The sequence below is a fragment of the Oreochromis niloticus genome, linkage group LG12 (assembly GCF_001858045.2).
Source record: "Oreochromis niloticus isolate F11D_XX linkage group LG12, O_niloticus_UMD_NMBU, whole genome shotgun sequence".
NCBI classification, from domain to species: domain Eukaryota; kingdom Metazoa; phylum Chordata; class Actinopteri; order Cichliformes; family Cichlidae; genus Oreochromis; species Oreochromis niloticus.
Window position 1 is genome coordinate 26655526 of NC_031977.2, and position 22604 is coordinate 26678129.

General features: G+C 38.6%; 1 non-coding gene across 1 annotated transcript; it reads right to left on the minus strand.

Annotated features, from left to right (window-relative positions):
• Nucleotides 1–18459: 18459 nt before the first annotated feature.
• Nucleotides 18460–18532, minus strand: trnar-ucg (transfer RNA arginine (anticodon UCG)). The gene has a single exon. It is a non-coding gene; the product is annotated as a tRNA-Arg (tRNA).
• Between the last annotated feature and the right edge of the window lie 4072 nt (nucleotides 18533–22604).

The following is a 22604-nucleotide window of genomic DNA, read 5'->3' on the forward strand; positions in this document are numbered from 1 at the left end:
TTTTCCTTTAATTTATATCAGTGCTTTCATTTTCTAAAATATTTCTATTGCTGTTTTTGAAATACATAATTGGCACATTTTTGTTTATCTTTAAATGAAATCTCCAAAGGGAATGAGAAGACAGCTACTTCGTGACCATGCTGGAGAAGAAGACGTGCTGTTTCCAGGTAACTCAGGTACAACACCGAGACAGGAAGCCAAAATAACGATGTGATCATAAGATATTTCCACTGTAACTGTCACTGTCTCAGGCACTATCTGTCCTGCCATCAGCAGCCCGAGGGTTTGTGACGTTATGCTTTTGAGTGCCTGTCCAGTATGTCGCAAAAGCATCGCAAAAATCTCAAGCAGTTTTTAAACTTGTTTTAACTGCAGGACAGATAAATCTCTAAAATTTCAGATGCATTGAGAAAATAATAACCCCTTCATTTCAAAAGACGTGATCAGCTCATTACTGTGACCAGTGCTACCAGTGCTGAGTCACAGTCAGAAGGGTTTGTCCACATTATAACTGGAAAGGCTTGTAGTACTGGATGTACCTTTGAAATCCCATCTGTCCTTTTCACACATGTGCTCACAGTCTATTCACTTCAGATCTAAAAATACATCCAATCACCCTTCTGTATTTGTAGCACATACATTGCTGACGCTGACGTTCATTACTGATGACTGACTTTGTGTTTTGAAGGAAGGTTACAGGTAATTATTTTTTCTCACAGTATCACAGCAGTGAGGTTCAGTTTACCGGTTACATTTGAACTAATTTCATATGTTCTAAGCAAAACTAATATTGTGTTTGTCATTGTTGGTGTTCTGCAATAAACGGAAGTTTCTTTGTGTATATGGTTGTTTGCACAGGGAGTGTTAGAAGGATTGCCAAAAGATGAGTCACGTGTAAACTAAACATCTGTAACATATAAACTAAACAGGGCACTTTCAAATTTCTTAGCTTATGTCTAAAATATGAAAATACGAATGTTCAATGTGTGCAAATCACCTTAGGGTGAGTTCTAATAATGAAAAAAGGATATTTTTGTGAAATTCAGTAAAAAAAAAAAAAAAAAAAAAAAAAAAGGACTCCAGGAATAACATTTAGTTTTCCTTATTAAATGTTTGTATTTGCACGTCTCTGTGTGTATATCTTCAGCTGAACTTATGTTTACTGCTGTGACTTTGGATAAACCGGTATGTTTATATCCCGCCAGTGAACCCTTGCTCTGACCCAGTCCCTTGAGCTCCTAACTGTGGCGCAGAACTGAGCCGGGACCCAAACGTGCCGCTTCTGTGTTTGTCTTGCTTGCTTTTCCTTCCGAAACGTGCTCTCAGTGGGCTCAGGCCTCCAGACTCAGAGCCATCTTTTCACTGGGATTTCACAAACATGCCAGGGCCCCAAAAGAACATCCCTTTCACAGTGGGAACCATGGAAACTGGCACTGACCATAAGGTCCAGTTTCTAGGTATCCCAGAACCTGGAAATACACCCAGAGTCCCACAGACGCCAGACGAGCACTGAAGACAGAGGTGCTGGCATTCATGCACGTTTTCAGTGGGCCCTCTGACTGACCGGAGAGAAACAGAGTGACCATTCTTGTCAGATGCATTGGATGAATGTTAACAAGTTTGTGAGGATGCTCAAGACGGCATTCTTCAGAAAAAGAATAGCGAGGGTTGGCAAAAAAAAAAGAAAAGTATTTGATGGGGAAACTGGCAAAGAAAATAAACGATGTGTGGCCACACACGTGTCTATGCGTGCACAGTCTCGGGGAACTTCAGTTGGTCCTTCCGCTTGTACAGTTTGGTCTTTATATAGTCCCAGATCGGCGTAGAGACCGAAGAGTCGAGTGTCAGTGCGTCATGCCTCTTTCCTTCACCGGCTGAGCCAACAGGAGGTTAAAAAAAACCTTAGAAACTGTTTGTAAAGCAGTGAATCTTAACCATGGAAGTGTCTGTTGCATAACATGCTAGATGGATGTCATGTTATTACATGAAAAAAATGAAAACAAAAAACATAATTTTGCACATGCTGGGCTGAGAAAGCCCTGACTCAAGCGCTGAGGGGAAACTTTATCAGTGTGTAATGTGATGGTCCACTTGCATTCACACCTGTTTTCCTCACTTACTGTAAACTCAGAGTCTTCACGAAAAAGTCAAGCTGCTGCAAATAAAAACAGTGAAGCAACAGTAACGGCGCGCCATAAATAAGCCGCCACAGTCAGCTGGGTTGTTTATAAGTTTAAGATCACAGGTCTGCTCTGTGCTCAAACTGAAACACATTTCGCTGGTGCTATTGCATTTGTCTTGACCCCCTGTGAGAAATGTTAGTCCGTTCAGCATGTGATTTCTCTCTGGACGACATGACCACATAAAACTGAGAAAAAACCCAAAACAGCTATGTGTATTTCACAAGATCAAAAGCCTGTAAACTAGAAAAGGCAGACATAACAGCTCATATAGGAACTTCTTTCTTCTGAATTACGTGTGGCGAAAGCATCACACTGCAGAAGACAGCCTCCACCCATCCGTGATGATAAGGTCACGCCAGTCAAAGCATAACTTGATGTAGACATTTACACATCCCCTCTTGACGGAGCTGTGAGGATATCAACCTGTATGTTTACTTTGGATGTAGACAGTAGGAAAAATACAGTTCCTGCATAAACTACTCACATCAAGGTTTCTGGATATTTTTAAGCATCTGGGTCACAGTTTCTAAAAAGAGACTCCTGATTTTGTTTTGTTTTTTCTAGTTTGCTGGCATTTTGAGCATCACATGATGAGGCTATGTAGCTCCAATATTTTAATGAGAAGGCAGATTTCTCTACAGCTGAGGTATTGAAAACAGAGGTACTCACACCATAATGATCCTGATGGATAAACAGAACCACAAACCAGAGTTTAAACACTAGATTTAAGGACTACTGCCCATTTAAGAGCTCACTTACTGGCGTAAAGCTTTATTATAGCTGCAATATGAAATATGATAGTTCGTCATCGAGCTGTTTATGAAGTAAAACACCTTTCTGTGTGACAGGAATATGGCAATTAACTCTAGCCTCACATGGAAGCAGCAGCATTTTACTGCATACAGCCAAGTATGTGGAGACTGAACTGGTTGCCCGGGGTAAAAAAAAAGAAAAAGAAAAATTATGACCCCGCTGCTTGCTTCATTATACTGGGAATAAATCCAGCCCCTTTCCTCATCCCACCAAGACACTGCTAGCATTTCTGAGAGATTTAGTTTTACACACTCACACTGGATTTAATAATAATTTGAGAAAATCAAAAGGATAACTTGGTTTGTGTACAATTCAGGACCTTTTGTTTGCTTTAAAGTTCTCTCCATGCAGCGTGAAGCTATGATAATCCTTTCCACAACCTGTAGCAGTATCAAATCCTATTGGACTGGAATATATAAACATTGCTTCTCACTCTGAGGTAAGCTAATGTATTTAAGAGTTTTTTTGTGGATATAATTTTTCTTTAAACACCGGTTTTACATCCAGAAAAAACTGTTTGGGCTTGGCCAGAAAACAGCCTCAAATCCAGTAATTTATTTCAAGCCATACTGACTGCTTCTCTGGGGTGGTGACTAATTACTTAGACCTCCTTGTCAGCAATATCAAATCATCTGCGAAGAACCTCACCATTATTTTCAACCAGCATTTGAATTTTGAATCTCTTCTTTAAGCTCATCCAGCTTTGTTTCTTTCATCTAAGAAACAATAAAGTTAGACCTTTTCTCCTGTCTCGATTACTTTAAACACCTCTTCGTGTGCACCTCTCTGTTCTCCTTAGCCTGTCTTCATTTGGTTCAGAATGCAGCAGCTAAGATTAATTTGAAAGTTGTATTATTATGTGTAAAACCCTACATGGTCAGGGTCCTGTATATGTAGCAGGCCTGCTGAGACTTCACTGCTCCAGTCGCCCTGCAGGCTCAATCGAGCCTTTGAGGTCATGCCTCTTAAACTTGGGAACAGCCTCTGTGAGCCCATCGGGTTGGGTAATTCAGTGGTTTATTTTAAATGGCTGCCGGCTTTTCCTTATTATATCTGGATATAGTTCATAGCAAATGTGCATATGGAAGTGTGTCTCAATAAAAGAATGCAGTGCCATATGCCTGTGTGTTTGTATGTTCAGATATGAACACTTATTTTTAATGTGTGTTTTATCCAAACTGTCTAGCACTTTGTGACCGTTTTAAAGAGCTAAACAAATAAAGTTATTATTACTAAATGTTGATCAGTCAAATAGATTCCTTGTTGAACCACAAAGGAACAGAAACATTAGGGAGGTGCGCAGAAGGAGCAAGTTAATGACTCCAGCACGGTACTCGTTGATCAACTGTACATTGCTATGGCAAAGGCAGGTCAACAATGAGAGGCAGCACTAGCAATTCACTGACTGTGCACTGCCTCAGGTGTGCTGACATTTAGATGCATGAAATCCCTTCAGAGTAGTGAAGAAACTCACTTTGCCTCAGCAACTCATTAAAAATGAACAACTCTGATTAAAATATACTGCTTTTAATCAAAGTTAAAAGCAGTACACTGCTGCAACCACAAGTATGAATGTTTGAAATTGCACTGCACTGGAAGAAAACGATAGCACAACAGGGAAACGAGAAGTGGCTCTTGCAAGCAGATTTGTATAGTCGGTTGGTGAGCGACAGGCTGGCGTTTGTGGCAATTAGAAGGTGTGGAAGTGGGTGTGAAGAACCTTTGGTGATATTTACAAAATGGGAGGAACTGGATTGTTGATCATTAGCTGAGGATTCAATCTCGATATTATAGGAAACCTATTTGCAGGATAAATTATGCTCCACAAGCTGACCATATCTGATATGACTGTTAGGCAACACACCAGACCCGCTTGTGTTGTGCATAGATTGCTAATATGAACACTGTCTGAAGCGTTCATAAAACTGCTGTAACCTAAAGGGTCAGGGTGACCCAACTTCTCACCCTTATGGACCTGATATATCAGTGGTGAATGTGCCACTATATGACGAACCAAGTTGGCCAAACACTGAGATAAATTAGAAATAAATGATATTAAATAACCAATACTACCTTAGACCAACATGTCTGGGTGCATTTTATGCCAGAACAGACTCATCCTGTGCACAACTTTCCTGATGTGGATGATTATCTGTGAAAGGGCCAGGGCTCAGTTTACCCATCAGTTATAGCTCCATAACTCGTCTCTGTTTAGGAATACTTGCATGTTTGTAAACCTACTTGTGAAACAGTTCCTGCTACTGTAGGTGTCCCAAGGCTTCAGTGACGCACACATGCACAGACTTGTGAGGTTAAAGCAATACCAGGTAAGCTGCAACTTCTAGTAATACTGCTGTAATGATTACTGCACTGGCGTACTTATAGGTCAGAAAATACATATTGATCCAATTCGCAAGAGGGATAATAGATTAAAAATGCTTTATTTTAGTATGGAGCTCCAGTTCTCTACTTTACTAAGTAAAACAAATCTACACCATTTATTTAACAGTGAGACAATGTGTAGCAGATCAAAGGGCAAATGCTTCAATATCAGTATAATGCGAAACATCAGCCATTGGATCATTTCACCTTTGTGTTAATATTTTGAGATAAAACTAAACAATTAAGACTATTTTCTAACTTACTGAATGTTTCTGCTTTTAATTAATCCAGCAAGTTTCACCACAGCACCATTTGTGAACTGCTCTGATATTCTCACTGCTGGCACTGCCCGTACTGTAGAGAATGACATAACCCAATTCATGTTAACACTATTGTACACTTGTTGTGTTATTACCTATGTGAAACACATTAAGGTACTTTAGGACTCAATAATGCTCCCTTTAATGTGTGGCCTTGAGTAAATGTGCAAAATTCCAAAGCTCTGAGAAACCTCTGGAAATGTCATGATTAAATAGTTACCCGCATGTTTTTTAAATGTTTTGCAACATTCTTATCTAAGATTACAAGGCATGTTAATCTGGAGCTTGCAAGTAAGTATCACTACTTTCCTTGAAGTTCTTTGGGATGTTTTTAAATGTTTACAGACAGGTTTTTATAAAAGTGTCAAAATCACAAATGTGCAAAAAAACAAAAAAAGTGGTGAAGAAAAAAAATGAAGAGATGAAAGATGGGTGTAACCTGTGTTTTTTGTAAAAAAAAAAAAAAAAAGGGAAGGTAGAAAGAGGCACGCGTGGCTTCTTTCTACATTTTTTTCTCCTCATGATTCCATCTGGGGTGTAAACACAATGTTTACGTGTTGTGCATATCTGTGTGCGTCACAGAAACAAAATATGTATTGGAGGTGCTTGCTGTATGAAGAGCTGAGGCACGTTTGAATACTTTGACGTGTGTCTATGCGGTATGTCACAATCGTCAATCAAAACGGAGTTGCAGGCAGTCAAAAAAAATGTGAACGTAAGTGATTAAGATGAGAATTAAGGATGAGTTTGACGGTGGATGCTGAAGAGACTGGTTCTTGCCTGGTTCAGCTTGCAGGTGAAACATGCTCTCGACCCTCTTCAGTTTGTTTACAAGCCTCTTGTGGGGATGGATGATGCTGTTGTCTGTCTGCTGCAGCAAACTCACTCACTATCAGAGAGGCCACCTGCAGAAGTTCTCTGATGACACATCTATCTATCGATCTATCGAGCTATCTATCGGCCTCCCCCTGCCGCCACGCCACAAACCACAACGGCCACTATAGTATTAAAAGATATCACAACAGAAACTATTTGATTTGTATAAATGAGCCATGTCCAGGGAGATAAACATGTTTGACTCAAAATAGCTCACAGGTTAAACTTTACATTCTTTGCCACACTGACGGTCAGTATGGAGGACCGAAACATCCTCATTGGTAAATAAACAAATGAATGACTCACTGGTTGTTTAGTCTACTGAATTACGGGAATTTCAGTTCCTGTCTGGGGGCAGTTATTCTTCTTATAAGGGAATGATGTGGATAAAGAATAAGGAAAAAGGAAAACAAAACAGAAATTAGCTTGGGAAGATAATATGGAGAAATAATACAGTGAAAATAAAATTCGAATATCAATTATAAATTAAATGTAAATAATAATGAATTGGATTTCATATAGCGCTATTCATTCACACACTGGTGGAGGCAAGCTACTGTTGTAGCCACAGCTGCCCTGGGGCAGACTGACAGAGGCGAGGCTGCCATATCGCGCCACCGGCCCCTCTGGCCAACACCAGTAGGCGGTAGGGTAAAGTGTCTTGCCCAAGGACACAACGACCAGGACAGAGAGCCCAGGGATCAAACCGGCGACCTTCCGGTTGCAGATACGCTTCCCAACTCCATGAGCCACGGTCGCCCCTGATAAATGAAAAAGGAAAATATTTATACAAGCTTCTTTGAGGTGTTTGCATTGCCATTCATTTGTTATTTTATCAAAGGCCGTCTTCTTTCTTTGGCTGCTTCCTTTAGGGGTCACCACAGTGTCTCACCCTATCTTTAGCATCCTCCTGTCACACCAGACCTCTGCATGTCCTCCATCACCACATCCATGAAGGTCCTCTGTGGTTTTTCTCTTGTACCCCCTGCCTGTCATTTCCATCTTTAACATCTTTTGTCTAGGATAACCACTATCCTTCCTCTGCACATGTCCAAACCCTCTCAACTCTGCCTCTCTAAACTTTGCCTCCAGTTATTTTGGCCTTCAGTTGACACACATCCAGCACAGCTTAGCCTTTTGATAAAATATCCCCTTTGCCCCATTTATAATTTTGAACTTCGGTCATTAACGAGACCATTTTGAGGTCCCCACTTACCCTTCACTCACTTGAACTGTTCTGGATTTGTGTCAGCTAAAGGCCACTAAAAAGTAAATGTGAAATGGGATCAACTCCATGACTCTATCATCTCAATTCTCCCATGAATATAGCCAATGTGGCTTAACTGTCGCTGTTATAGCAACATTTTCTCAACACTTCCTTTATTGCAGTCAGTGAAATCTTTCCAGTTTAACTGATGGAAATATATCACTACACATAATACAAACCTGCAGAATGGGTTTTTTTTCACAGGTGGAAAAATAAATGAAAAAACAAAGATCTGAAATTTGGTTTCAGATCTTTGTTTTTTCATTTTCTTTGTTGTTTCAATTTCTTTTTTAAAGGTTATACAAGACAGGAACGTTCAGTCTGATTCCACATCCCCATCACAAGTGCACTTGTGAAATGCCAGTGGAGGTGGTGTGAACTTGGGGAGAGGAACAAACACACTGTAAAACAAATCAAAAGAAGTAACTACAGTCCTACTCTATACTATTATCCCCACTGTACCACTCTACACAGTACAGTGTCGCTGTCCCTCACAGCAGGATCTTAAAGCACCATTATAAGCTTGATCCTGCAACACAGAAACTTTGGGGGACTCACTTTGCTGACAGATTCACAGTGATAAGATGTCCAGACAGATCAGAACGAACAGTAAATATGAACTCGTCCAGACAACTGTTAGTTTGCCAAGCCCAGTAGTTCACTTACTCTGCGATTAGTCAATATGCCCTTTGTTTTTATTATGTCATGTTTGTGACTACCACTCTCAATTTGCATTTATTATGAACTTTCCAGACCGCTGTGTCCCAAATCCAAATGTTGTTCCACAACAAAAAAACAATGTCCAGAGGAGCATCTAGGCAGAACAATTTAAGCTTCTGCATGACTACGCTAAACCTCCCTAAAAGATTTCAATTATTATGCTTGATTGCACCTGTTGTTCTGACTGTACATGACAGACATTTACCTTACTTTGATTTTAGCTTCATTACATCCTACTCAACCATTACATCCTTTCCATTCCTGCAGAGGTTGACTCACTCAGAACAATCAGCACAATTAAGTTGTGTTAAAAAAAAACCCTGTATAACTGTATTAGGCTTTTAACACCTTTTTTTTTTTGGTCTTTTTTTCTTGTGTGTGTGTGTGTGTGTCTAGGTGTGTGTGTGTGTGTGTGTGTGTGTGCGTGTGTGTGTGTGTGTGTGTGTGTGGAGAGAAGGAACCCAAAGTTTTAAACTTAAAAAAGGGCCTTTCTCTTGGCAGCATCACGTGATCACATTGTCATTTATATTAGGTCATCTCTTGTTGGTAGAAACAGTACACCGCGTCAGTCTGGAAGAACTCCGCCCCAGCCCATCACCTGATCCTTCTTCCTGCCCAACTGCTGCTCGTTCTCTCCATTTCACCATGTGTGCACCACTCCCTTCCTCTGAATTATTTGTTTCTTAACTGTCACTGATTTCCAGTTGGCCCCTCTATATTATGTAATCTGTGTTGTGGGAAAATTTAAAAGAACTAATTTGAAATATTGTTGCTGTTTCAAAAAAATGTTAGGCTGATGATTTAAAAAAAAAAAATTTCTTACATTTATTTGAATATAAAAGTTTACCTCCAGACAATAGACATGAGCGCTTGCAACTATATTAAAAGGAATTCTAAGTCCAGCTATTGTGTGCAACCACATGAGGACAATGATGACACTGTTGTCTCAACTGTGGTTACAGACTGAGTCAATTTCTAGGAGTTTAACAGTGATACTAGCAAGATGGGGGTTTTTTCTACACGTAACATCTCAGAAAAGCTGGAGGAGCCTGAATTTTCACAACATTAAAAACAAAAGAGTATAAATATTTCCAAAGGGGCATTAAACGATATGGGCAGATTAAAGGTTTAATCAACACAGTAATCATCATAACAAGAAAAACCAAAAGAACCACACCATGTAAATTGAAATCAATAGTTTCAGGCTGGTCTTATCCAGAGGGTCAAGTACAAAAGCAAAGCTGTGTATTAGTCATCTCTGATATGTGTTGTAGTACAACGGCTCAATACAGTGGTGCAGCTGTTGGTGGGGACTTCCTGACTTCCAACTGGTGAGAGGTGGCGTGATGTGAATGAGGTGACTGCAGTGTGTGTGTGTGGGTGTGTGTGTGTGTGTGTGTGTGTGTGTGTGTGTGTGTGTGTGTGTTTGTTTGGAGTTAGCTGGAGTTTTCAGGCGGGCTTTGCATTATCTAATTAAAGGGCAGACAGACACAGTGGTGTGATATCAAGTCTATCTTTCAGATGGGTGAACACACTCACACCCATTTGCTTGCTCTGATAACCAGCCTCCTGGGAACTCTAGTCCGAAGCCAAACTTTTTGTCGCACAGAACAAAAGTGTAAGCCAGAACAGTCTGATCTGATGAGTACATTCCTTTCTGCTGTGGTTACTGCCTTCACTCTGTTACTGAGGACAAATTAACTTATAAAAGTCAGCAGTGTAATTATTAAATTCATTATCTTTTTTTCTGTCTACATATATCTTCCTTATCTTTAATAATGGAGACATACACTCAAAAAAATGAAATTGGGTGGTTGTTACATGCACAAGATCCAAACTTGTAATATGAACTAAATAATTCCATGTTTCTATGGTGAATTAAATCATGTAGCATCTGCATGAAATTCAGCAACGTAACTTGTTCTTGTTGAGATAGAATAGAATAGAATAGAATAGAATAGAATAGAATAATCCTTTAATTGTCCCACAAGGGGAAATTTGGTTGTAACAGCAGCCAAAAAGACACATATACAAACAAACAGTACACAGGACACAGAACAGAAACATACACAATTTTTCTTAAATATTTACATTAAGGACAATGGTTACTATATACAGAGTACTGTACAGTTATTAAATTAAATAAAAATAACTACAAGTAAGAGGCAAACCAGGTTGTAGTGCGAATCGATTGATTAACTTATTGCAGTTACAGTGCTGATGTAAACATCTATGATTGTTGGGAGCAGTTCTGATTGTACAGTCTGACAGCTGCAGGGAGGAAGGACCTGCGGAAACGCTCCTTCATGCAGCAGTCTGTCACTGAAGGAGCTCTGCAGTTCAGCAACATTTACATGCATGGGGTGGGAGACTGTCCATCAGAGATGTTATTTTGGCCAGAGTCCTTCTGTCTCCCACCACCTGCACTGGGTCCAGGGTGCATCCCAGCACAGATCTGGCCTTCCTGATGAGTTTATCCAACCTCTTCCTCTCAGCTGCCGATAAACGCTGCTCCAACATACCACACTGTAAAAAATGACAGATGCCACCACAGAGTCATAGAAGGGCATGAGATGAGATGACATCATACAATCTAGTAAGAGTGGTTAGTTGCTTGGATCCAGCTACTCTTACTAGATTGTATGATGTCATCTCAACAAGAACAAATTAAGTTGCTGAATTTCATGCAGATGCTACATGATTTAATTACATTCACCATAGAAACATGGAATTATTTAGTTCATATTACAAGTTTGGATCTTGTGCATGTAACAACCACCCAATTTCACTTTTTTGAGTCAGCTCACGAAATTCACAAGATCACATTAGATGTCAAACCACAGGAAAATCAGTGGGGTTACAAGAGGCAGACAACCACACCACGTGTATGCTGTTACTATTTCGTATGGTTTAACTTGTCAAGGACAACAGCATAAAGCATCATCAAGCATAGCTTTCCTACTTTTGTTAAGTCTGTATTGACAGATTAATGCCATGGTGGTTCGTGCTGTTGCTTCAGAGCAAGAAGATCCTGGGTTCAAATCCACAATGTGGCGAAGTTTGCAGTGGGTTCTCTCTGCGTACTCTGGTTTCCTCCACAGTTAAAAGTCATGCAGTTGTAAGGGTAACTGGTTATTCTAAATTACCCAAAGGTGTTGAAGTGCAAATGGTTGTTTGTCTCTGTATGATAGACTAGCGACCTGTCCAGTCTGTACCCTGCCCCTGTTACCCTATCACTTCCGCAGCCCAGATAAAGATAAGAAGATGGGTGGATTGGAAGTTGCTGTAAATTCGTTGAATTTTTTTTTTGTTGAACATTATGTAATATGAATACAACATGTACTACAGACATAAGTTACATTTCATTCATTCAACAAGATTATCATTGGTGTAACAAACAAATATTTTACAAGTTCATATAACTAGACTGACTTTTGATGTGCCAAAGTGTTTAAACAATATAAGATGAATTTAAATAAATCTAATTAGACTAACGTGGTACAAACATGTTGGTTGAACAAAAGTCAAATTAATTGAATGTTACTGTTAATATTATGTTAGACCTACACACATATATCGTGTTGACACAACACAACCAAGATGGATTAATATAACATGATTTGTTTAGATGGAATATAAGTGGCAAGATAAAATTACGTTCATCCAATGACTTATTTTTTTGAGTGTACTGTTATCGGAAATTCAAGAAGAACCCAAATGCAGACAAAAAAGGCTGACTGCAAGGTTGGAAAATGATAAGCTTTCTTTTTTTTAAGTACAGAATAGATAATAACATGTGTATGGAAGGTCAAGCTGACTTATATCATCAAATGATTATTCAGCAAAAAATGGAAACACAAAGATAAGAATAACACGTCTGAGGATGCTACAGGAATGTGTTAGGAGACCAGTGAGGGAGAAACAAACCGATAACAAGCAACAAGGTAAGCACTGAATAAGAACACCGAATATTAAACAAATAATGAACCAAGCAGCAGCTGCTGGGGCTGAAAAAGTGAAGTCATTCAGTTGAAGTGTCAAAAACTGTTCCTCTAGTCCAGGGGTCGGCAACCTGCGGCTCCGGAGCCGCATGCGGATCCTTAGTCCTTATGTTGCGGCTCTGCATGGTTTGGAAAAATGAATTATAAGTATTTAACTGAAGTGTTTATTTGTGTTAGTTCTTTTTTAAAACATGTAGTTCTAAATTGGAAGATTATTGCGATCTTGAATAATAAAAATAAAGTTTTATTTTATTATTTTTCGTCGCTCAAAATAAGCTACACACTCGTGGAAAACGACGTGCATTTACCGAGACTTTCAGCCCCAGGTAGGCCAAGTATGGAGAAATGTAAGAAAAGAAAAATATCTGAAGAAAATACAACATTTAAAGATGCCTGGGCAGATTCATTTGTATTTACTTCTGACGAGAGTGGCCTACCAGTCTAGTTTGTGTCGTGTCGATCTTCGGATCCACATATGTAGTGCTTTTTTCCAATTATTTTTTAAATTCTGGTCAAGGCTCCGCTACACTCCGGAAGCCCAGAAGGCGATATAAGGATGACGGCTCACTGTTTTTGTTTGCTACATGGATAATTTAAGTTCAGCTTTTTAATTCATTTAAAAGACACCTTCAACTGGTTGACTTTATTTTTAGTTATTTTTTTTAAGGGTTGACAATGTGTTCATTACATAAATAAAATTTAATTTTCTCCGTAGCACTTCATGGATTTCATAAGCAACACATCTTGATGCATTCTCAATCATCCAGGAAAGTAAATCTCCAAAAGTTGGATCTGTTCATCTGGACGTAGCGTTCTGTGGGAGAAATGTTTCGTCACTCATCCAAGTGACTTTTTCAGTCTGAGCTGACTGCAGGTTTCCCCAATCTTATAAACAGTACATTTGCATAATGACTGAAACCAGCCCACTGAAGGAACAATGGGCTGTGAGGTCAGTTCCTTAATCATAATTATGCAAATTCTCATGACCATTGATCAACAATCACTGACCAAAACTGACCAAAACCCACTGATCAATCGAGGAGGGGGCCTAAGGGTACATCTTTCGCCATCTTACAATGCTGTGATTGCAGCCATTCCCCAAATCTCTGTGAATGGTACTCATGGCCATTGATCAGTGTTCTTTGATCAGTGGGTTTTGGTCAGTGATTGTTGATCAATGGTCATGAGAAATTGCATAATTAAGATTAAGGAATCAGAATCAGTTAATGACAGAACTTAAAACAAAAGAAAGGACTTATGCTGACTCCCCAACTCCGGCTTTACTGCAAGAGATATCTGCAGTCAGATCAACTTTAGATAGCCTTTTTACGCAAGATGAAGAGCTTAACCTTAAGTTTACTAGACAAAGATTTTATGAACATGGAAACAAACCCGGAAAATACTTGGCATATCTTACTAAGAAAAGATCTGAAACACAATTTATTACAGTTATTTGTGATGCTCAGAATGAGTGCGTATATGATAGTAAAACTATAAATAGCATCTTCAAAGAATTTTATTGTAGACTATATACATCTGAACAATCAGTTGACGCACTGGAATTAATGGAGGATTTCTTCTCCAGGCTCAATCTGCCTACCATAACAAATAAACAACAGACTACCCTTAATGCTCCCATTTCTAGAGAGGAAGTACTAAACGCTATAAAAACTTTAAAGAACAGGAAAGCCCCAGGACCTGATGGTTTTAGTAGTGAATTTTATAAAGAATTTAGTGAGCTGTTAATAGACCCATTACTTAATATGTTTAATTATTCGTTCTTACATAATAGATTAGGGAAGCTAATATTTCTCTTATTTTGAAGAAGGGGAAGTGCGCAGAGTCTTGTTCCTCTTATAGACCGATAGCTCTTCTAAACGTGGACCGGAAGATACTTTCTAAAATATTAGCTACTCGACTTGAAATTCTCCTGCCTGGAATTATTAAAGAAGATCAAACAGGCTTTATAAAAGGCCGTAATTCTCGTAATAATGTCAGGCGCCTTCTCAATCTAATTCAGGCTGCTCAGCAAAGGAACATGGGCGGTTTGGTGCTTTCTCTGGATGCTGAAAAAGCTTTTGACCGGATAGAATGGACTTACTTATTTTATACTTTAAATAAATTTAGTCTTGCTCATAATTTCATTAAGTGGATAAAGATTTTGTATGATAATCCTCAGGCGTCCATCTTGTCCAATGGACTGAAATCAGATAGTTTCCCATTGTATAGAGGAACGAGGCAAGGCTGCCCACTGTCACCTCTTTTGTTTGCTATTGCCATCAAACCGTTAGCCGAGGCTATAAGGACGGCACCTGATGTACGGGGCTTGCAAATCGATTATGAGCATAAGATCAGTTTATATGCGGATGATGTTTTAATATTTATTTCTGATCCAGAGACATCAATACCGGCTTTGCTTAACTTTATTGATACATTTAGTCAATTTTCTGGTTATAAAGTAAATTTGACTAAGTCAGAGGCTATGCCAATTGGGAGTCTTAATTCAGTGCCAACTGGACTGTCTTCCTTCCCCTTCAAATGGTCCCCCACAGGCTTTGTATACTTAGGGATATTTATAACTCCAAAATTTAAACAAATGTATAAAGCAAATTTTGTCCCTCTGTTCGAGAAGGTAAAGCAGGATTTGGAGAGATGGAATTCCCTACCCATTTCCTGGCTAGGACGTATAGCTTTGATTAAGATGAATATTTTGCCTCGACTGTTATATCCTGTTCAAATGATTCCAGTTATATTTTCAAATAGGGTGATGAAGGATCTGAATGGCTGGCTAAGCTCTTATATATGGAGCAAACGCAGACCAAAACTTAAGATGGCTACATTGCAGCTCCCGAGTTCAGTAGGGGGTTTAGATTTACCAAATATTAGAACATATCAACTGAGTACTCACATGTGCTATATTCATGACTGGGTCATAAATAATTTACACTCTATCTGGTTGGGGATTGAAACCTCTCTTTCAAAGTATCCATTAAGGGACTTACTGTTCTTTAAGAACTTTAAAGATATTAGATTGAGCTGTGATAATCCAGTCACACTTAATACACTTAAGGCCTGGCGGTCAGTATGTCGAATTGAGGGAAGGTTGAAGTTAACATCTGTGTTTACCCCTATTGTGAATAATCCTGACTTTCAACCGGGGATGTTAGATATAGGTTTTAAGGAATGGAAGAGACTTAAAATTAGAGCCGGATGGTGTACTTGCAGTGCTAGGCTGCTCCCTGACCTCATTGGCACTTAGACGTCCTCTTCAGAAAGCTTTAATGTTTGGCATGATTGTAGCTAAAAGACTTATTCTTAGAGCCTGGAAATCACCATCTCCTCCATTGTTCAGGGTTTGGCTACGTGAGATGATTGCATGTTTGTATATTGAAGAGGTTCGTTATCGTTTGGCTGACACCCATGTTAAGTTTGTCGAAATCTGGGGCCCTTTTCTCAATCATATTGATGGGAATTCAACATAAATTTTAACTCATTTGACTGCACTTTGTGTGAAACTGCACTTCTGCCGGACCCTGATTTCTTCCTGGACTTGTTTTCCACATCTTTTGGTCTTGGTGAACTCTCTGTTGCCCTGTCTAAACTCACACAGTAGATCATCTTTTTGGACAATGGTGTTTCTTTTGTACTTTTGATTTGTACTGGCTAACTGGTTTATTTATTTATTTTTTTCTTTTCTTTCCTGTTTTCCTGTTTGCGGTTTTTTTTTGTTTGTTTGTTTTTTTTTGTGTATTTGGTTTTTGGTTTTTGTTTTCTGTTTTTTATTTTTTATTTTTTTCTGTGCTTAAATATTATTGTTTTTGAATCTTATGTCATTTGTCTGGTGTGATGTTATGTAACTTTGAACTTAAAATCTTATAAATAAACATTTAAAAAAAAAAAAAAAGGAATTCACAGACCGAGGGACTTATTCTCTGACAATGTAGTTATGTCATTTGACCAAATGGTTGAGAAATATTCTCTCTCCAAACATGACTTTTTCCGTTACTTACAGATAAGGCATTATATCTTGCATAGTACTGACTTTAGTGAGAGTCATGAAGTCTCTCCTGTTGAAAACTTATTATTTTTAACAGATAAAGAGGTACCTGTGAAGATATTTTATAAGGCTTTATATTCTGTACCTTCAGTGATGTCACAGAAGCTTAAAGGCACATGGGAAAAGGAGTTAGGTATAGCAATTGATGATGAAGAGTGGAAAGATGTCTGGAGTTATGCCAAATCAATCTCAGTTTGTAATCTTACCAAAGCAATACAGTTAAAAATTATACATAGAATGCATATATCCATATTTCGCAGACATCAGTATAATCCTACCTTTTCACCCATGTGCCTCAAATACAAGACAGAAATTGGTACCTTAACTCACAGCTTCTGGTCATGTTTGAAATTGCAAGAATATTGGTCTAATGTGTTATCTGAAATGGAGAAGATTTTCTGTTGTGAATTGGATATGGACCCTATGTCTCTCATACTGGGCCTCCCCAGCCGGCGGTTAATATCCAAGAATAATAGGAGATTGTTCTGTGTTCTCACCTATGCGGCGAGGAAGAATATACTACTCCAATGGATTAATGAAAAAGCACCAACTATTAAAGGTTGGCAAAGAGTAGTGTTGGATCTAGTGCCATTGGAATATCTTACATGTGTACTGCATTCAAAAACAGATCAATTCTTTAAGGTGTGGGAACCATACTTGAATTATGTGGAACCTGATGTTTCTAATATTATGTTACAAGGATTCTCTTGAGTGTTCAAATTTCAACGTACTACTGGGACTACAGGTATTGCACTGTATTGTAGTCTCTTTTTATTTATTTATTTATTTTTAGATGGACCTGAGCTGGTGTTTTGTGCTTAGTTATCAGTCTGTTTATTTGTTTGTTTTTGTTCTGTTTTGTTTATTTGTTTGTTTATGTTTTTTATTTATTTATTTTTGGTTCTGAATTGTATACTTTATTATGTTATGCAATTATGTACTATTTGTGAAAACAGAAAAAACTAATAAAAAAACATTAAAAAAAAAAAAAAAAAAGATTAAGGAACTGACCTCACAGCCCATTGTTCCTTCAGTGGGCTGGTTTCAGTTATTATGCAAATGTACTGTTTATAAGGTTTGGGGAAACCTGCAGTCAGCTCAGACTGAAGAAGTCACTTGGATGAGTGACGAAACGTTTCTCCCACAAAACGCTACGTCCAGATGAACAGATTCAACTTTTGGAGACATAAACAACACAGTATAGTTGTTTATACAAAGCATAAAAGTAAAAAAAAAAAACAATATACACAGTGTTATCTTCATTTTAGATGTCAAAAAGTATTTGCGGCTCCCAGTGTTTCCTTTTCCGTAGAAACCGGGTCCAAATGGCTTTTTGGGTGTTAAAGGTTGCTGACCCCTGCTGTAGTCAAACAGAAACAGAAACTGACTCTAAAAATGAGTCAGTTTCTGTTTCTGTTTTGCTTGGTGAAATTCTACTGCTGCATTAGTATGTTACTTAGCAGTAATTAGCAGATATTTGGTGTTTGTGGATTGTGGAATGTTCTAACCTTAGCTGATTACACCATCATCTTGTGCAAATATGGCATCTTCTGGCTTAAAAAAAACAATCATGGTGTTAGCCGCTAATACTGAGCAGCTAACCCTTAAAACGTGGAGTCCAAAAGCAGAGGGCAACATTAATTACATTGTTCATTTACGTCCTCATGTGAATGGAAACACAAAACACAAGAGCAAAGTTTTTAAACAATTTAATCACACAATGGAACAAGGAACTATAGACAAGGCAGAGTACGAGAAAAGAGAAGCAAATCATTAAATTTGAACAAACTCTATTAATGCCTCGGGTGGGTTCCTCCGGGAAAATCTGTAAACACATAACCAACCACGAAGGGACTCGAACCCTCAATCTTCTGATCCGAAGTCAGACACCTTATCCATTAGGCCACGTGGTCTTGTTACAGCCATGTGATTTTCAATCAGACCACCTGGTCATTAACACAAAAACGAAGGACATGGCTGACTGTAACACCTCTACCTATTGTGTGTTTATATATATTAATGCATGCAACTAAGATAAGGTCAGTTCCTGCGAGAGCTGAGCTTATAGCCTTAGCATGGTTGTTCCATCCCTTTAGTGCTGCATTTTTCCTGTTTGTCTGTAGTCTCCCCAGGAAGAGGACAGGAAGGTGATTATGGAAAAGGATGTTTGAGCTTTCTCAGCTGTGTTTCAGTGACTGTCCTTTGGTCCACCTGACAAATCCAGATGTCACCTTTCCTTCAGGCGGAAGCAGCCAGGCTTTGTTTACGATGCAGTTATTGTAAAATTCCTCTCCTGTGTATTGTAGCACTGAAGAAAACACCAGGAGCTCAAAGCTCATGCATTAAGCTTAATGAGATCTGTCGTCTGTATGTTTACATTTTGGTTAGATCTACCTGTATGTGATAGTGCATGACGCAAGAATGAACTCTACACTCCATATAAACCCTCTCAGTTTATCTCATACACTTTACACTTGCAGCCTATGTTGACATCTCTAAACAGGTGGTGACATTTGTAAAATCAACATGGATTAAAATGATAATACTTCAAACGTAACTGGTAACATTCTTTAACATTCTGAATGTTCACAGGTTTGTGGTTGTACGTGTGAATGTGTGCTGAAAGATTTTTTTGCTGCACATGAAGATCCAGTGTTACTCGCTCTACCACTATTTTCAGTTAGTCTTTCATTCCAGTTAAGCGTTTAATCAGTTTTTTACTCATCACTTTGAGATATTTCTGTCATTTACCAGCAGCACCTCTACAGGAATGGAAAATGAAGCCAGTGCTGAAGTGCCAGAAACTGTACTTCCTCTAGAGATCTTCAAGCATGCTAACAGATGCAGCTGTGTCTGCTAGCCCTGATCTCTGATAACTGGAATCACTGAACTGCATCTCCATTTCGGATCATCTCCTTTTGGAGCAGTTCCTTTATCTGACATCTGATATGACTGGCTGTGAGTCAGCCTATCTAAAACATTTGCATTTTATTTTGGTTTGTTTGTGTTTCAAATGACATAGAACTCTCTATACATATAAACGTGTAGTGTTTCACTAAACAGGGTGGGTGAGTCACATTCCATGGATTTCCAAAGAAGCAGAATGTATTATAACAATCAAGTTTTTTTTTACATGTTATGACTTGAGTATTTTGACCGCTGTTTCTTCTCCATGCAGCTAGAAGGTTGGCAAAGTTGGACTAATTCCAATAGGCATTGCTGTAATGCCTATTCATTTTTTTCCAACCCTTTAAAATGTTTTAAAATGTTATCAACTTACTGATTGGCCATTATCAATTATAATAATCCCCATATTCACACATATCACACAACAACTGTATTCATTTGCATTATCTGGGAAGCTGTATCTGTATCTGTGGAAGTGATTAGAACTGTTAATGGCCATTCAACGACATGATAAGGACTGAAGCAGTGGTTGTGCACTGACCTACAGCTACACTAGCAGGTAGGAGTGACGGGGTCTAAGTACCTGATGCAACGTCAAACTAAAGTGGCCGCTTTTATGACAAAAAGCTTTACTGAATAGAGCTTTTACACCTTATTATGTGTTTGTTTGCATTCTTGGACAAGCTAAGACATCTTCCTGCAATGCTGGCTCCTGAAGTAGATCCAAAGGGCTGTGAAGTCCAAGTCTGTGACTAAATTGCTCTTAAACAATAATTTCTGACTTCATTCAGTGTGTTTAAGGGTCTCCCCATTGTAAATGAATGAATAAAATGCTGTATGAAGTTCAGTTTCCTGTTCACTGACTTGTTATCCCACCTAAGCAGCTGTGAGTGACTTTATTTCCTTACTGTGTTTTGTTTGTTGCATACGCGGGGCTTTCACAGTAAAGATGGATGTAATGCTAAAGTAATGCTTTAATCATGTAAGAATATTTCCTTTTGGGCATGCAGAAAGGGGACTGGCTGAGCTTTCTGCATGCCCAGAAGGAAAGCTGCAAATAGCTGATCGTTTTCATACTGCTTTTTTTTTTTTTTAGCACCATCTGTTTGTTGATGTGTGTGTTCGTGTGTGAAATGTGGGGATCATTCATATGCAGAGATCGGCAGCAGCAGGCTGTCTAGCTGTGCTGTCTAGCTCCCCTTTGAAAGGTCCTGCAGCTCTCTATATACTTCAGATGACATCCTGACATCAAACACTCTTCAGATTTTCACACATAGGTGTGTTGATGCTTGAATCACTGGGTATGCATGCTACACCACAGGATCTTGTTTGCCTGCACGAGCCCAGTCCTTCTAAAGACATCCTGTTTGTGTGGGCTTCTTGTGTATCATGGGAAATACCCCAGATCAAGATGTGTGTAAAACAGTGATTTTCTTTGGTAACTGAAGGAGGGGGGCAATAAACCAAATTATGGATTATTTTAAGGGTTATCTTTTCGGATTAGGGTGTGTTTATTATCTAATAAAAATAAGCCTTGGGTAAATTTGAGCCTATGCTTCAGTGTTCACTTTCAGTTTTGAAAGGAAACCTTGATGTTTGATATCATGGCTTCAGGCAAGTAAATTTTTTCTTTGTAACTGTTGGCATGATTCAACTTGCATTGAAGATTGTGTTATTTCAGACTCAGCTCACAAGCATCTTGGAGAAGATCCATCATTACCAGTCTCTGTTGCTTTTGAGACATAGTCCATTTCAGAGTCTTCGTGTAAGCTTCACTTTTCAAGGATTTGAAGCCTTCATAGATATGTCAGGAAGTCTCAAAATCTGCAAACCTGTGGTTTAAGTTCTTCCCCTAACCTGAAGTAACCCAATCAGTTTAGAATGCAGCACAGGTGTTTGGAAGAGATCCACTATCTATGGCTTACACATGGCACAAGAAGTTTTTTACAAACGGTCACGTTACAAGAATTGTGAAAGCGATTTGCTGAGCACTACATGGTCACACCTAAAACATGCCTGTAACTGCAAATTTATTGACTAATAGTTCTGATCTGAAATAATTGTGAGTTGAGTAGCATGGCATCTTTGGTAAAGATGTGCTGTTGGATACTGGTGATCTCGCAATTTGCAGAAGAATGTAGCTACCTTGCAAGACAAAAGCTTCACTCTATAATGCACCACTGAGATGTTTCTCAGCAGTAGAGCTCCTGTTTTGCTTTGCTTGTTCAAGCCCCCAACATTGCAAGTGCACGTATATGTGCACACAGCTGATGCAACACAGTTTCCCACTAATAGTGTCACACAATTTCTGTGGCATCTAGCACTGCATCAAAATACAGCACTGTGCCAGTAGAAGTAGGTCAGAAGAAGGCTACAAGCTAGTTCACATGCAAGTAAACAATGCAGGTTTCAACTGGCAGGAAAACCAGATTTGCAAATATTGTGTAAGAATTGGGCATTTTTTAAGGGTACCTTTAGCCAAGGATAATTAGAATCTTATTAAATTATCATCACCACCCAAAACCAGAAAAACAATGTTTGAGAAGCTACTGCTGTAATCTAGATGTGTGTGTAGTTGTTTTCTGACTGCAATCTTTTGCTACCCACCCCCAAACCCACCCCTACCAGAAAAAACAAAGAAGAAAGAAAAAGCCAAACAACAAACACAGCAAGAAGCCTTTTTCATAGTCCATGTATCATAAAACAATTCTCAAAGGGATGAAAAGATTGATGACAGACGTCTTACAAAGTTCATAAAACAATAAAAATATATTTTTATATAATTTATATATTTATAAAAAGGCAGGCAGGTTGATGGATATCAATATCAACATATCAGGACATTTTTGTGGTTTGAAATGTGTTTTTTATTTTAGTTTTCATCCCACATGTAAAGTATTATTTTTTTAAAGGTACACAGCATTATGTTGTTATTTGGATACTAGCTTGCCATCTGCTTTTCTTACGTAGTAAAATCAAGTCATTGTGGTCTCAAGTGTTCATCATCTGCAATATAAAATGATCATATTTCCATTGTTAAAAGGTCCCCCAAAAACAATAAAACAATGTGCTCAAGAA